A 15,731-nucleotide genomic window follows, 5' to 3' on the forward strand; every position below is an offset into this window, starting at 1 on the left:
ATAGATATATATAATATACAGATATATATAATATATATTTATATATAATATATAGATATATATAATAATTTATCACATAAGAATTATAAGTAAAAAATTATCTAATATTTTTGGATTTCGATCTTAAATTCAGTCAAGGTTTAAAGTTCAAAAAATTTATTTACGCATTGAAAACTAATGAAGAATGGCAAAAAAAAGTGTCAAGAAACTGTTCGCAAAATACAAATAAGATATATATATATTTCAAGGGACCATGGTACATTACGACGAATGACATCCTCAGGGACCTCAAGATTGATCCGATTAAAAGGATATAGCCCTGAAATTATTTACGAAAACTGGCAGGCTTACCAGCACCGTGTTATCGAATCTCAGAATTGTTACAAGCTCCTCAGGGAGGTATGCAGATCTAAGGTCAGTTATTGTTTAATCTGATGAAATGATAAACAAAAATCCAGTCAAGGCGTAGAGAGGGGTTATAAAGAAACCTCGCAGTGAATAGAGAGTAAAAGTGCTCAAATGCACTGACTCAACTAGCCCTAACATAGTAATATATTTTAGTTGTGAAAAATTTAATAAAATTCTATATTAAAGTTTTTCTGGTATATAAAATCTAGTATTATTATAAAAGACTACATATTAATTTATATCCTCGTCTACAGTTTTCAACTTAGGCTACTACATTCGTAAATGTGGAATATACTAACAACATTTACACCATCTCAATTAACGCATTTTCCCAATTAACATGTTAATTGTGTAGCAATTAATCGTATTTCCGTATAGATAAATATTAAGATAATTGAGAAAAAACAACATAATTATGAAGTAATAAGTTTCAAAAAAAACAATTTTTTTTGCGAACTCACCACGTGTAGAAGTTTTGATAAAAAAAGCCAAAAAAATATACACTATAATATATAATGTTAAACTCATAGATTAACAAAATTCAAACAAAAGCACAAAGTAAATTTGTGCAAATTTTAAACAAAAATTAATGCAATTTTCGTTGTAACTACTAATTGTATATAATTAAATTTTAAAAATTTTTTTAAGGTAACAAACTAAATATTTTCAAATGAGATTTATTTTTTATATTACACGCCTTTTCACTTTTTTTTTAATGTTCGCCAATTTAATTGTGATAGTATAAACACTTAATTTTAAAGGTGCGTTTAATTAGGATTCTCTAATTATGATTATGTAAACATAATATGCAACTAACTAAAATAAACTACCAACTGTCCAAGTCGCTAACCATATTCCCCAATATATTACGCTATGTTTAGGTGCCATTGGTGAAGTTTTTGCTTTTCCTTAATCTGCCTTTCTTTCACTTTTGACTATAAAATAATTCAGAAATAATATTTCTAATCATTATCTTAAAAGAGGTTTAAGTACTTCTTACAAGAAATCTATTACACTAACATATATGAAATAAAATCACTTCAACTTAATTCATCTTAAAGTAAAGTCGTTTTTGTTTCTCTAGAATTTCAATTTTTATTTCGAGCGTTATTTTTTAGTATATTTCAATATACTTTTGCTTTCATCAGGAGAGTTCCTAATATTAAAAACATCTATGCAACTTATTCAATTATTAAATATATGATAATATATATATCAATGATTCATTTGTCATTACTTATACTGGTTCTTGAAGATACCATTTTACTATTTAGAATGCATTCGTTTAAGATAAGTAAACCCTTCACATCTCTTTCTAGACTTTTGTCGCCTACAAGGAAAACAAACGAAAAACGTTCCCTTAAAAATAGTGGGCAATACTGGAAACAACAAAGTTTGTTACACTGACGAACCAGAATGAAATTTATCCTTAACTTGACAAATTAAGAATTTAGTCTATAAATTTATTGAACTATGTGTATCTGCGTAAAAAGATAACAGCGTTGAATGATGAATACAATTTAGAAAAACTAAATATACAAAATTGCATAGCAAAATAAATATAAATCCTAAGAGCACTATAAATTTGAGAAAGTACTCTCATTATGTATCTCTCAAACTCTCTTACAACCTAATAGCCTAACAATCTAGCTCTTTTATAGCCTAACCTTCTTTTGTACTTACTCCAAAATTATTGTTTATATTCTTTGTTCTCAATCGTATTATATTAGAATTATTGTATTATTACAATTATTATAAAATTGTTGCTCTAATTCTTCTAAATTGCATATATTACTTCTTACATTTCTCATTGCAGCTGCTCTGAGAGCAAATATAAAATGTGAATCTACACTCTAGACTCATTCCGTAAGAAATCTTAAATTTACAATATGATGTGAGTGGTACTCAAGTAATCCACACAATAAAGAGCAAACAAGTAGTCATCATTTTTGTGTGGGATCTATATAATACTCACATAAATTATTACTTGTCGCTATAATCGGGTGGAGTCCTCAATCAAATGAGCTGTAGGTGCAGTTTGAGATTTACAAGTGTTTTGATTTGACTTCATTATAATTGTATGGCAGCTAAATAAACCATTATCTTTTAAGTATAAAGTTAATAGAGAAACTAAAATTTTTTCGACTCCAATTAAATTTGTAGGCCAGTAGAATCATCTAACTTACAGTTAGCATTAATTTCTTTGTAATAAAGAAATAAAGGGACCATAAATAAAATACTGTATAATTGACATAGATTATAACACGCTCATGTTATGGTTTAATTGATTACTAGACCCAGTTCACTTTTATGTATGAGCTTTATTGTATCATATATCTTCATATATATCTAGAAATTTCATTGTATTTTTCATCTAAATAGTATTTAATTGTATTATAAAGTATGAGATATGAAAAGGAGAAATTTCTAAGTCTGTTATTGTTGTTGTTGTAGCCCGTCAACGTCTGACATGCAACAGCCACACCCAGTTCATTGTAATAAAAGACGGGCAATGTGCAAGAACTGCAGAGGTTATAAAAAGACTGAATGCAATTAGAATGGACTAGGAAAGATCATGAATCTGCAGCAGTGGTTGACTGATAGGTATTGTAACGTAGCCACAGACGCCTATGGGACCTATAAACATGTGAAAACATTTTTAACAATTAAATATTTTAACAAATCTTTGTTTTCATTGCCTGTTGAAGGAAAGCGTTCCATTAAATTTTGAGAAGTTCTTGAGATGACTTTACAAAAATATAGTTTGAAGCTTTGATATCTTTCTGATGGAAGAATGTATACTACATTTAATTTAATAGAAAGCAACTCTGCATTAGTGTGAGCATCCACAGAATCAAATAAATTTAACGTTCTGTCTTTGATGTACTAACGACTCTCGTCTTTGTGTATATCTTCATTTCTAATATTTCATGGAGCTTTTAGCATACGCCCCAGTACAGTATTTTGATACGTTTGAAGATTTCTAATGGTTGAGAGCAGCTCCAACTTTCTTAATAATAGGACATATATTTTTTTCCTCAATATTAATATTTCACCGAGAAATATAACTTCATATTATAAACCTCAGTCATTCAACCAACATAGATATCTGACATAAAGAGGCATAAAGAGGCGTCAATAGAACTATGGAGACAAATAATTTGATCTAAAAGTAATGTATGAGGTTTCTCTTCAATTATAACACATGTAATACGTTTGATAAAAAAAAAACCACTACTAACTCTTACAGAAATTAAAGGGCAGTTACTTCCAAATTTTTTACTCTACTTCTCCCGAATTCCTATGAGATCTCGTCACGATAACGGGTCAAGAATACATCCATTAGAATTACCCTCCCCTTTTGTACTTTATTCAAAGCCTTTAAGGCTTTAAGCAAATGAAAACTTAATTAGAATTCAAACTATAAATTTTTATTGTTTATTTGTGCAATTTAATAAAAATTCATCAACAAATTTATTAAATTCAATATTTTTCCCGCTTTTTTAAATAATTTAAAACAAATTAATATCAAATCTAGCGTCGTGTCGGGTATAAAAAATTTATTGTTTACAAATTTGTTGCTAAATGCCGGGCAATTTAAACTGTCAAATGTATTAACGTGAAAAAATAATAATAACAACAACAAAACAAAACATAACGTTCAGTGTAGATTTAATCTATCTGCATCAATTAATATAATTTTAAAAATAAATAAACTTAATCAAAATTTATCGTGTGAAGAGAACGTGTGAGATTGTTTTGATTTTGTATACTCAGCACATAATTAAAAATTCACCACTAAAACAAAAGTAAAAAGGAAAGTAAAAAAATTAAAATTAAATTGAAAAAATTGAAAAAGAAGACAAATTGGACCAAAGTATAGTTGAAGTGAGTTAAAAGAGCACAACTTTAGAACACTCTCACAGTCATAAGCAGAAAGCTCACGCTAAAAAGAGCACAACATATGACGTATGAAAACTTTTGTATATTCTCTCCGCTGTACGAAAAAATCGAAGTGAAATTTTTTTCAGCAGCAACGTAAAGCAGAGAAAAAATCATATACGCTACTGAAATATGTATAGTTTTTAACCGTCCATACTCTATATCTTTAAAATTTTTTACATAAATTTATTAAAGTTATTGATTTATTACTATATTGTAAACAATTAAAAGTGTATAAAATAACAATTAACACTTAACGCCCATTTTCATATACTAGATATTTTCATACACGGGCGCGCACACACATACGTTTTCTTTAAATCATTTTTCATTTAAATTTATTTTTTATAAAACGCATAAATAAATATATTTTTAATAATTTATTTACCAAAAAGTTGTTATTTTAAATCCAATCACAATATGCAATTTTATATATTTTTTTCAATTTTTAAGAACATAAGCCACAATATTTTTTGAAAATTTAATTTCTTCTACTTTGCAAAATGTAAAGGAAACATTGTGAAAAAATGTATTTTTATTTCATGTGTTTGTGTGTGTATGTGAACCTTTTCTTCTTTTTCTTTATAGCACTCGCTGACGGATTCTTAATTTAAAAAATTCTACATATAAACACCACACGTCCAAATCCGTTAAGCGCACGAAAGAAACTGAAGAAATTTTGATTCTTTGCGACGTTAGTACAAGAAACCGAATGAAAGGCTGAAATGGCAATATGTATTGTTAGAAAAGGATAATACTCTTTTTAATTGGTATATGGAAAATCTCTTGATAATTAGTACAATAGTGTTGTGTTATTTGTATGATAAAACTAAACTATGAGTGCGTATTTTGTTGAAGTTATACATCTGTTAAAAAATTAATAAATACTACAATTTTTACTGTTTAAAACTTTAAAATAATTTAAAAAATATATTTAACATTATGAAATGGACGGGTTTTTTACATGTTGAGTTTAATTAACAAGGGTAAAGTATTACATTTTTACTAAGATTGCGTTATGATATCAATATGATGAACCGATTACCTAAATTTTATTAGGGGTTACTTAAATAATACGTTAATACACATGAACGAATAATAGGGTTTAACATGTTAGATATGTTGATTTATTATATTAATTTATGTAAACTTGAAAAAACACCAAATTTTTCATTTGTAGCAACTGCTAAAAGCATTGAAGTATAGATTCTTGTACAATTGAAATTACTTACGTATATCTGAAAAAGGTGGAACCGAGTGATAAATGAAAGCAGTTTACAATATGCAATTTAATAATGAAATACAGGGTTTATAATATAAATCGCTTATTATTTTTAAAAATAATAAACTGTTATTGATTAGTATTTATTAGTGAAAAAACCTATTTTACTACGGCATTTATAAATAATTTTAGTTGGACTAATTACTAATGATTAACTACATTTAAGCAGACCTAGGAACTACACCTACAATCAATTCAGGATGTTCATTAATAAATCCAACATATTAACCAATGATTTGTTATCTACTATAAAAGTAGTTAATGATCATAGTGATGTAAAATATCAATGAACCTTCTGTGATAATATATAAGACGTGAAATAATTTATATATATACATGTCTGATGTGACAAAAGAAATGGGCGTCAAACTCTATGAATGAATCCGATAAGTCCATAAATGTTATCGATATTTATCATCATACTTTTTGCTTTTCGTACGGTCTTATTTTCTTATTTTCTAATGGTTTTTATAATTTTTATAACTGAAGCTTCTATGTGAACTAGAGCAATGATCAAAATCATATACATTAATGAAGCATAAGTAGAAAAAGTCAAAATGCTCAAATATTTACTAAATCCTAATCTCATCCAATCCAGACAGCTTATGGAACAAGTAATAGAAGGAAGGATTAGTGAGAGAATTTCATTGTTCATTGAGATTTCTTTGTTATAAACGGTACATATAAAATCGGCTTATCTCTTATAGTTTAAAGCAAATCCACTCAATGATTTTTCGAAATAATAGCTAAGAGCTATGATGGAATATTTGAAAATTTCCTTATGCTTTCGGATTTTACAATTTCTATAACTTTTCCTCAGCTTACATAATTCTGAATTTAGATAAATCGGAAGTTTTGTATGCGGAGGAAGGGAAGATATTTTTTTTTGGGTACTGATTACTGACTAAGAGTAAATTTTGCAAAAGTATTTTGTAACTTTTGCAAAACTATATTTACAAAGCGCGATCACAGGAGGTTTGTACTCCATATTATTAAACAGGTTGATAGGAAACTAAGCTAAGTGAAAAATATCAGTCGAAACATTATTACGGCTAGTCAATTATATCGGTATCGCAGCGAATGTTGGTATTTACCAGAATATCGAGTAGGATAAATTAAATAAAAGTAAGGTAAGTTAGATGTTACCTTTTATAAAATGTTTAGTATATATATAAATAAATTTTAAAAATTTTAATCAAAAATAGCAAATAAGTGCTATAAATGAATACCTACAAAAGTGCAGTGCAAAAAATCTTTAGGAAATATGAATTTACTTGAACTGGCACACGACCTGCATAAATATTTTTGAACTCGTATATTAAAAAATTTAAGAACTGCTTTCATTTGTCTTTAAGGTTTTATAAGATTCATAAATCGTTTTCAATATAATTTTTAGTTTATTTTATATTTAATTTTATTTTAATGTTTATTTTAAGTTTAAAATATATACAATAGTGCAATATGCATAGAAGCAATTATTTAATTATAACTAATATATTTTATTTCTAATCTCATTTACCAACACTTATTATCTACAAAGCAGATAATAGCTAAATTTCGTTTCAATTTCATTTCGTCGCACGTTGGAGCAAGTGCAGTAGAAACATAAGAACACAACATACAATTTGTATTCGTCGTCGCGTTAGGACGTACGTTCGATTTTTTCTGCATGCATTTTATTTATGAAAACTGTTTTATAAGTTTTTTTTATTGAAAAAACAAAGATTATCAAAACTTAAATAGTAGAAATACAAACTGTTTTAGTAAGTGAAAATTTATTTTCATTCATAACTGTAAATTGTTAATGTTCAAATGAAAACGAATTTTGTCGCGAAAGTAAAACGAAACATAATAAATCAAATACGATAAACTAGTTTAGTGAAAATTTTCGGAAAATGGTAATAATAATGAAAGTGTTTTTATCAATAAAGGAAAATTTACTTGTTTATTAACACCTAAATTATTATGTTTATTAGGAATTATCTGCACAAATAAGCGATTAGCGAAAGTTTGAAAAGTCAATAAATCCAACTCCGTACGCTAGTTTTATGTAAACGCAAAAGAATTTAACCCCCCGCACATCTGCTGTATTTCGAATTTGTTGTTGTTTTGAAATAAGAAAAATTTTAATTTATTATAATTAAAAATAAAGAATAAGTTTTTATAGTCAAGGATCTGCAGTTCTGTAGTTCTGCAGTCAAGGAAAATTTTACGTACACACACTTTGTGTGATAAAAATTATGCAAAATGAAAAGAATTAAGCAAAAAGCGTGAGTATACACAAATTCATGTAGCAAATAAAACATACGATAAAGATGAAGGCACAGAGAAGCGGTCGAAAGCGCACTCAGAAACTCAGAAGGAAAAGAACAGGTACTACCGCAAGCCGAAATTTGTGGGTTGTTGTAGTTGTTGTTGTAGCCACTGTTGTTGCGAAACAAACAAAAAAAAAGAAATAACATTGTAAGGGGCGGGCATACAGGGAGCCCCAACACAAATTTGCAATTAAAATAAAAATAAAATATAAATAATTTTGGAGATTTTTTTTTCCTTCTTAAATTAGTTTTTTGAAAAATGGTTTTGGTTTAGGAGTTGCAGTTATATTTCAACCATTGTTCTCTTTATTGATTGATTATTATTTTTGTCTAACATGTTTTCTGACACATACTAAATATTAAATATTTAAATATTTATTTATAGCATATGAAACATATTAGGCGAAAGACTAGAATTATCTTGCTGTGCTTAGATTCGAATTTAAGGTCAAACCAGTTTTGTTTGTTGCTTTGTGCCATTATTCCTTTTGTTTCGTTATCAGCAAAAAACAAAAAAAAAACAAAACAAGATATAAAATATTGGCAATGACTTTGAATTTGGCTCATTTGGGCTTTTCTTCAATTCTTCTATGCACAGCTTAGACGAATGACTGTTGTGTCTGCAGGTGACGTTCTTCCACTTAAAGAGAATTGATTGGCACTTGCGGTAATCGGTGCTTATCGGCGTTGACTTACTAATTATTCTGTTACCAATTGGAATGAAGTAGGAATTAGAACTTTAGTCTTAACGGATTTAGATCTTTTCAATAAGATTGCGAATAAAACAAAAAAAAAAACAAATCAGTCACAAAATCTTTATTTAATGAGTAATAAAAAAAAATTGAACCAGTTTTTATTCTTCACCCAAGAATTATATATTTTGCCCTAAACATATTTCCTATTAAGTCCCTCTCTTGATTTAGCAATGATCTGTTATATTTTTGTTTATTGTTGTTGTTTTCCGGAGCAGTTTTTCTCCAGAAAATTAGTCCTATTGGCTACAATTCTAAGAGTACTTTTATTTTCCTTTTGCGTTTTTTTTTCTTCCATTTTTTCTGCTGGTATTTTTATTGTTGTTGTAATATGATTAAATGAATATACATATTCCAAAAAATAAACATATAAATAATTAATATATGTACAAAATTAAATAAAGATAAAGTTAAGGTTTGAAATATAAAACTAATGTTGTTTTTATGGTTGTAAAATATGATTCCATTTATACAAAATAATGCTATTTGATATCACATTCGATGATCAATAACATATACAACTGTCCTTGTTATTGGAATTACTCTTCTTATATATGCGCAAGTGTGAATGTAAGTAAATATTAAGTTCGATGAAAATTTATTCTAAATATTTTTTTTTTTTTTAATTTTAAGCAATAAATAAAATACTTTTCTGATTATAATTAATTAAAATTATAATTAAAAAAAATAAAATGAATTTTTGTGGTTGTAGTTCACTGCTGTTCGAAGAAACCTACTAATTATAATTAAACAAATTTTTTAATTCTAATTATTGTAAAGAATTAAATCAATTATTTAATTCTTTATTAGTTATAACTAAATTATTAATTTTCATTTCGAATCTATCAATTTATAGAATTTAAAATGATATTATTATTAATTAGAAATAATTAATATTATAATTAATAATTTCTAATCTATTTTTAATTTGTTATATTCTTTATAATTGTCATTGAGATTATTTGAAATAATATATGGTATAATTATATAATATTATATATAGTGTTATAATACTAAAATAATGAGATTATAGTTCACACTTTTTTTTTTGAGGTTATATGCTTAGTAACATAAATTATATTCAATGTAACACAGAAGTTCTGCATTCCTGAAATTTTAACTTGTAGAATAATAGATATTCACATTATAAAAGAAAATTTGGAATATAGTGTACCGTAATGTCACTCAACTATTTATATTTACATTTTTGCTTTCTTTCTTTCATCTTTCCTCGCTATCCCTCTCTTCTTTTTCTCTTCTTTCTCCCTCTCTCTTTTCTCTCTTCCCTTTCTCTCTCCATTTTTCCTCTCTTTTCTCTCTCCATTTTTCCTCTCTTTTCTCTCTCTTCTTTATCTCTCTCTTCATTAACTCTCTTTTTCTCTTTTTTCTTGTCTCTCTCTTTTTTTTCTCTCTCTCTTTTCTTTCTCTTTTCTCTCTTCCTTTTCTCTCTCCATTTTCTCTCTGTTTCCCTTTCTATTTTCTCTCTTCTTTATCTCTCTCTTTTTTCTCTCTTTATTAACTCTCTATTTCTGTTTTCTCTCTCTCTCTCTCTCTCTCTCTATTTCTCTAGCTATTTAAATTCGTTTTTTCCCCTCTCTCTTCCTTATCTCTCTTATTTCTCACTCTTCTCTATTTCCTCTCTCTTCTTTATCTCTCTCTTTTTTCTTTCTTTATCAACTCTCTATTTCTCTTTTTTTTCTCTCTCTCTTTCTCTATCTATCTCTCTTCATTTTCTCCCCTCTCTCTTTCTTACTTCTCACTCTTCCTTCTTTCTCTCTCTCTTCTTTTTCCACTCTCTAGTCTTTCTGTCTCATTTTTCTCCGTTTTTTCTTTCTCCTTCTGTCGTCTTTCTGCTTTATTCTTCTTTCGTCCTCTCTGTTTCTTCGTTCTCTCCCTTTTTTCTGTCTTTTACTTTCTTCTTCTATACTCTCCCACTTTTCTTTAAAATCTCTTCCTTTTCTCATTGGCCTTCCTTTTCTATATCTTTGTCATTGACACAAAAGTTGCCAGTATTCTTAATAACCAAAGACCGCTTGCAATTTTCTTTACATTGTTTCTACAAATTTTGCTTATATTTGAGACTTGAAAAAGCTTTGGTGACTATCTCTCAGAATCAGAGCTTCAAGCATTATTTAAATTTGTAATATTCGAATTAGAGATTCAACTCTATTTGAAATCACCAGGGGGAAGAAGTGTATATGTGGCGTATAACTAGCCATATTAACCTACATCTTTTTACGAGCACTACCAATGATATCGCTGATAAGTTTTTATGTCCCAAAGCACACAGCAACTTCGCTCCGTTCTATTGAAAAGTCTATGTTTCTCAGTGTTCAGTAAGGTTAACTTTATTTAAAATCTCTCCTAAACCCAATCCACTCTTGCTCCCACCCCTTTCACATTTCCTCTAGCTTACCATATTCTAACCCATTTATATGTATTTATAATAAACTTCCGTATTATCTGTCCTATAGATCTCTGTGGTCTATAATAACTATAACATAGTTTTACATGCAAACTGACACAATTTCCCTTATAACGCTAATGTTTTCTGATAATAATTATCTGATAATAAATAAAATAAATATAAATAATATTAATTAAATTAATTTTATTTAAATTTGAAAATTTAGTTAAATATATTTCTATAATGCATTGGCTTAGCATAAATAAATAATAAACTTTCAACTTTCTTCAAATTAAATTTTTTATAAATTTTATGCCCACTTAGAAGAACAGAAAAATCGATATTAAATCCAAAAACAAAATGACATAAAATGAAGCAAAACTTCCCCAACAACAATAACAACAACAAACCACGGCCAACTAAGCAAAAGCGCCTATTTAAACTTAAATTTCATATTTAAATGTAAGCAAATAACAATAAAAAATTTGGCATACAAAAGAAAACAACGACAACAACAACAAAAACAATATAATAATAAAATGCAAAAACAAGTGCTTTGCTCATCACTTTTAAATGAAACAAATAAAATAAAAGCAATGCAGCAGTGCAGTGCAGTGGCAAGAACTAAGAAAATCAGTAATAAAAATGGCTTAAATGCAAATGCAAAGCACAAATATTAAAATGGAGCACATTAAGCTTAGTACATAAGATAACAACAACAACAAGAATATTACATTTCGTATTCTTTTTATTGTTGCTACTTTTAGGCTTAAAACTTACAATCACGCGGTTGCTACTGCTATTTTCTTTCTCCTTTTCTACTATGTATATATTAATATACAGTTTTGTATGTTTTTGTTTTTTTGTTGCAATAACAAACGTCAACAAACTTTTTTGATGCACTTGTATACATTGTTGTTGTTGTGTTGTGAACTCCATTTGTCTTTCTAACCTAAAATATTGTAATCAATATTAAATAAATAAATAAATAAATAAAATATTGTGACTAATAAAAATCATATGCAATAGTAAATTGGAAATTGGAAATCTCAAATGTAAACAGAAATATGTAAATTGCTTATTAACCTATTTTAGGCAAATATACAATAAATAAATTATTCAAGCACGCTACCCACAAAAAATTAGACAACTTTACTTATGAAAACATTTGCTATTAAATTAGTTAGTTAGGTCAGCAGCCTTTAAGTTGATCTAATGTTTAGATAGAAATATATATATATACATATATGTATATATACAATTTTGGAAAATACTAAAAATAAAAAATTTATTAACTTTGAAGAGGAATACTAATAAAAATTCTAAGAATATACAAAACTGACTCATGCATTGCTGTTTTTTATTCTTATTTTTAAATCAAAATTTAATAATAAATTTAAAAATTTTGATGTCAATGAAATAAAAAAAAGTAGCAATAAATTGAAATGCAAATTTCATTTGATTTAAAAAAAAAATATTAACTGACAATAACGAATTTCTCAAATAAATTAAACTTAAACTTGCCTACAAAATGACATAAACGCATGACAGTGTATAGACACTTTTTTTTAATAATAGCCACTAATTTGTAGAAAGAGTATTATAATTTAATACAATTTGCAGTTCCCAGCAGTGCCACTTGAATGTTGTTGTCTTCATCGTCATCATTGCTGACGTAGACGTCGACGTCGACGTCGATGTCAACGCCGCCGTCGTAGTGCATGAATCACTCTTTTACGCCCAGCAAGCAAATGTACGGAAAAATATTTATGCGGTTCAGCGCTGCTTGACGGTGGCAGAGGGAAGTGCTGCGAATTATACGTTTTGGAACATATAAATTTCAACTTTTGCTCCTCTGCTTTTTGAAAAATCTGTTATTGTTGTTATTCTTGTTGTTGTTGTTGTTATTGTTGTCAGTTGATCCACTCGCTTGTTTCCACGCTTGTGTGCATGTTTGTCTTCATGTGTGTATGTATGTATGTATGTGCGTGCGTCTCTAAATGTACGTTCTTATTTGTTTATATTGCAAGATGATGCTATTTTCCTTGCTAATCAACAAATGGAACGCTTTTCACTTTTAGAAAAACATCTTTGTAGATATTTTCCTTGGGTAATTCAAAATTTTCTTTTTCAAACATTTTCTTACGATTTTTTTCTTAATTTTCTATATTTTGTTGGCAAAGTTTGCAAAATTTCTAGTGTCACCTGCTGAGTTTGCTATTATTAGTTTTTAATGCAAAAAAAAAAAAACAAAAATAGTTTTATATATAATATTTATTTATTTATTTATTTTTTTTAATATTTACACTATCTACTGCATTTCGTAATCTTTGTTTACAAACAATTAAAAAAAAATTAAATTTATTTTTTTAAAAAAAAAATCACGATTTTTTGTAAACTTACATTGTAATTATTTTACATATTAACAATTATTGTACATCATTATTTGTGTAAATATAAATAATGCAAATAAACTTATCTATAGAAGGATCGTGTAATATGTCTATCACTATGACAGCATTTCAGACTAATATTTAAAAAAAAAAATAAAAATAAAAAAATATCTTGTAATATTATATCACAGTTTTCATGCAAATTAATACATACTTTCATTTTAGATTTTTTTATTTTTATAAAAATATTATTAATTCTACCTTAACTAATTTAATGATTTAGTACAAGTTGTAAGATATTAAATTATTCTCTTAATCACTTACTAACATAATTAAGTTAGTCACATATTGAAAATGGCCATAAGGTTAAACACATAAACACACAAAAAGTTGAACTAATAATAAATAAATAAATATTTTGAGATGAGATGAGAGAAACTGATGAGATAAGATAAAATAAACACATTCGAAATGAACTGAAAAAAATTTTCAAATTAATTTTTTACTCAAAAATTAAATTTGAACCAGAACATCTAGCCAAAGTGTCAGCTAACACCACCAAAAATGGAAAAAAAAATTAAATAATAATTAAATAATAAAGGAATGAATTTCAAAACAAAAGTAAACTTCCCGATTAATCGGATTGTTCATCTGTAAGGATGCAAGATCTGCTATATCACCTTCATTTAACTAGATCGATTTAGTTTTCTTTTTATTTCTTTTGGTTTCTTGCAAGGAATGTGGTAGCTCAATGGCGGAATATTGCCAATTATGGGCAGCGAAGTGATATCTGGTGACTTGTCACTGCAACCGACCAACCAAATAAAAGTGAAATTGCCACATACTAGCACTAAAAAAATAAAAGAATAAAAGAAATACTTAAAAAAAAAAATCCTGCTATACTTACCACTATTTCCAATATGCCTACATATTATCCTTAAAATAGCGTTTCGATTTGCAGACGTTAAAGAAATCCGAACAGATGGTTATGATATAGCTACCTATAACATAACCCGACGACCACCACTTTCAGTTTTAAAGTATGAAAAATATGATATTAGTAATTTTTAATGTTTTTGTTGAAATTTTCAGTGTTTACATATTATTAAAAAGTTCAACACATAAATTACAATTAAATGCACTTTTTCAATAGTCCACATAAATTTATGAGTCGAATACCTATAGCTGAAATGGTATGTGCCCCTATGTGCTAGCTCATAGTATAGTATAATTTAGTAAATAATTTTTTGACATTCTGTATATATGTTTAGTAAGGAGTACATTCCTTCTATAATCTATACAGTTCAATAAGTCGAAAGTGCCGGTATATATAAGTATTCGTCTTAGGTATCCTATACTTTATTGTTATTTGGTATGAAAACTTCTTGACAATCTGTATATATGTGTTTGTATTTAATAGTAAGTGCATTCATGCTATAGTCCATATAACAATCCAATGAGTCGAAGGTAGCGGTAGTCTTGTGTGTTTCTCTTAGCTATCTTATAGTTAAACATAAATTGGTAAATAATTACTTGCCAATCTATATACATATAAACAATATAAAGGGTTTTTTCGAACAGTAGTGCACTACAACAACTACAATTCATTTTATATTATTTTAATTAATTGAATTTTTTGCTGACCTGACCATACAGCTGTTTTTAGTATACCCAAATACCCATCAGTGGTCTTGAAAATAATTTTTGTATTTAAATATTTGTAAATAATTTTTTGAGACTGCAAGCTCCAAGAATCGAACTCGGGTCCTGCCAAATGTGAAGCTCAGAATCAACCCACCTTAACCAACTGACCCATAGCCGTACTTGACTTTTATATGCGCACATTTTTCTGAAGTTTTGTTAATTTCCTGTGAAAGTTTTATTAACAAATTCACTTGCTGTGTTTATATTCAAACGAAATCATAAACCATATACATATATATAGTGAGTATATTTCTTTAATAGTCCATACAATCCTATGAATCAAATGTAACGGTGATTGGTGCCCCTCTTAGCTCTTTTACACTTATTGTTATTTCATATATAACTTCTTGATAATCTGTATGTAGACGTATGTTTTTTTATTAGTAATCTCGTACAAACAGTTATAAACAATTTTAAAATTCCATAAATTAATTACTTACTATAAATTATAGTGTACGGAGAGTATATCGTAAATTATATTTGAAACAAATCGCAAATTACGTTATGAATTAAAAATTTTATCACTTC

At 27.4% G+C, this 15,731-nt stretch overlaps 1 protein-coding gene across 2 annotated transcripts in view; it reads left to right on the plus strand.

The window, feature by feature from the left end:
* The first annotated feature begins 7,250 nt into the window (after nt 1–7,250).
* The window catches only part of LOC119670353, a 61,910-nt gene continuing 53,429 nt past the window's right edge, over nt 7,251–15,731 (plus strand). For both annotated transcript variants that reach the window (XM_038080578.1, XM_038080579.1), the window contains exon 1: nt 7,251–7,530. The gene's annotated coding sequence lies outside the window, so the exon portion shown is untranslated. The remainder of the gene's footprint in view (nt 7,531–15,731) is intronic.

This window comes from Teleopsis dalmanni, chromosome 1, assembly GCF_002237135.1.
Source record: "Teleopsis dalmanni isolate 2A chromosome 1, ASM223713v2, whole genome shotgun sequence".
NCBI classification, from domain to species: domain Eukaryota; kingdom Metazoa; phylum Arthropoda; class Insecta; order Diptera; family Diopsidae; genus Teleopsis; species Teleopsis dalmanni.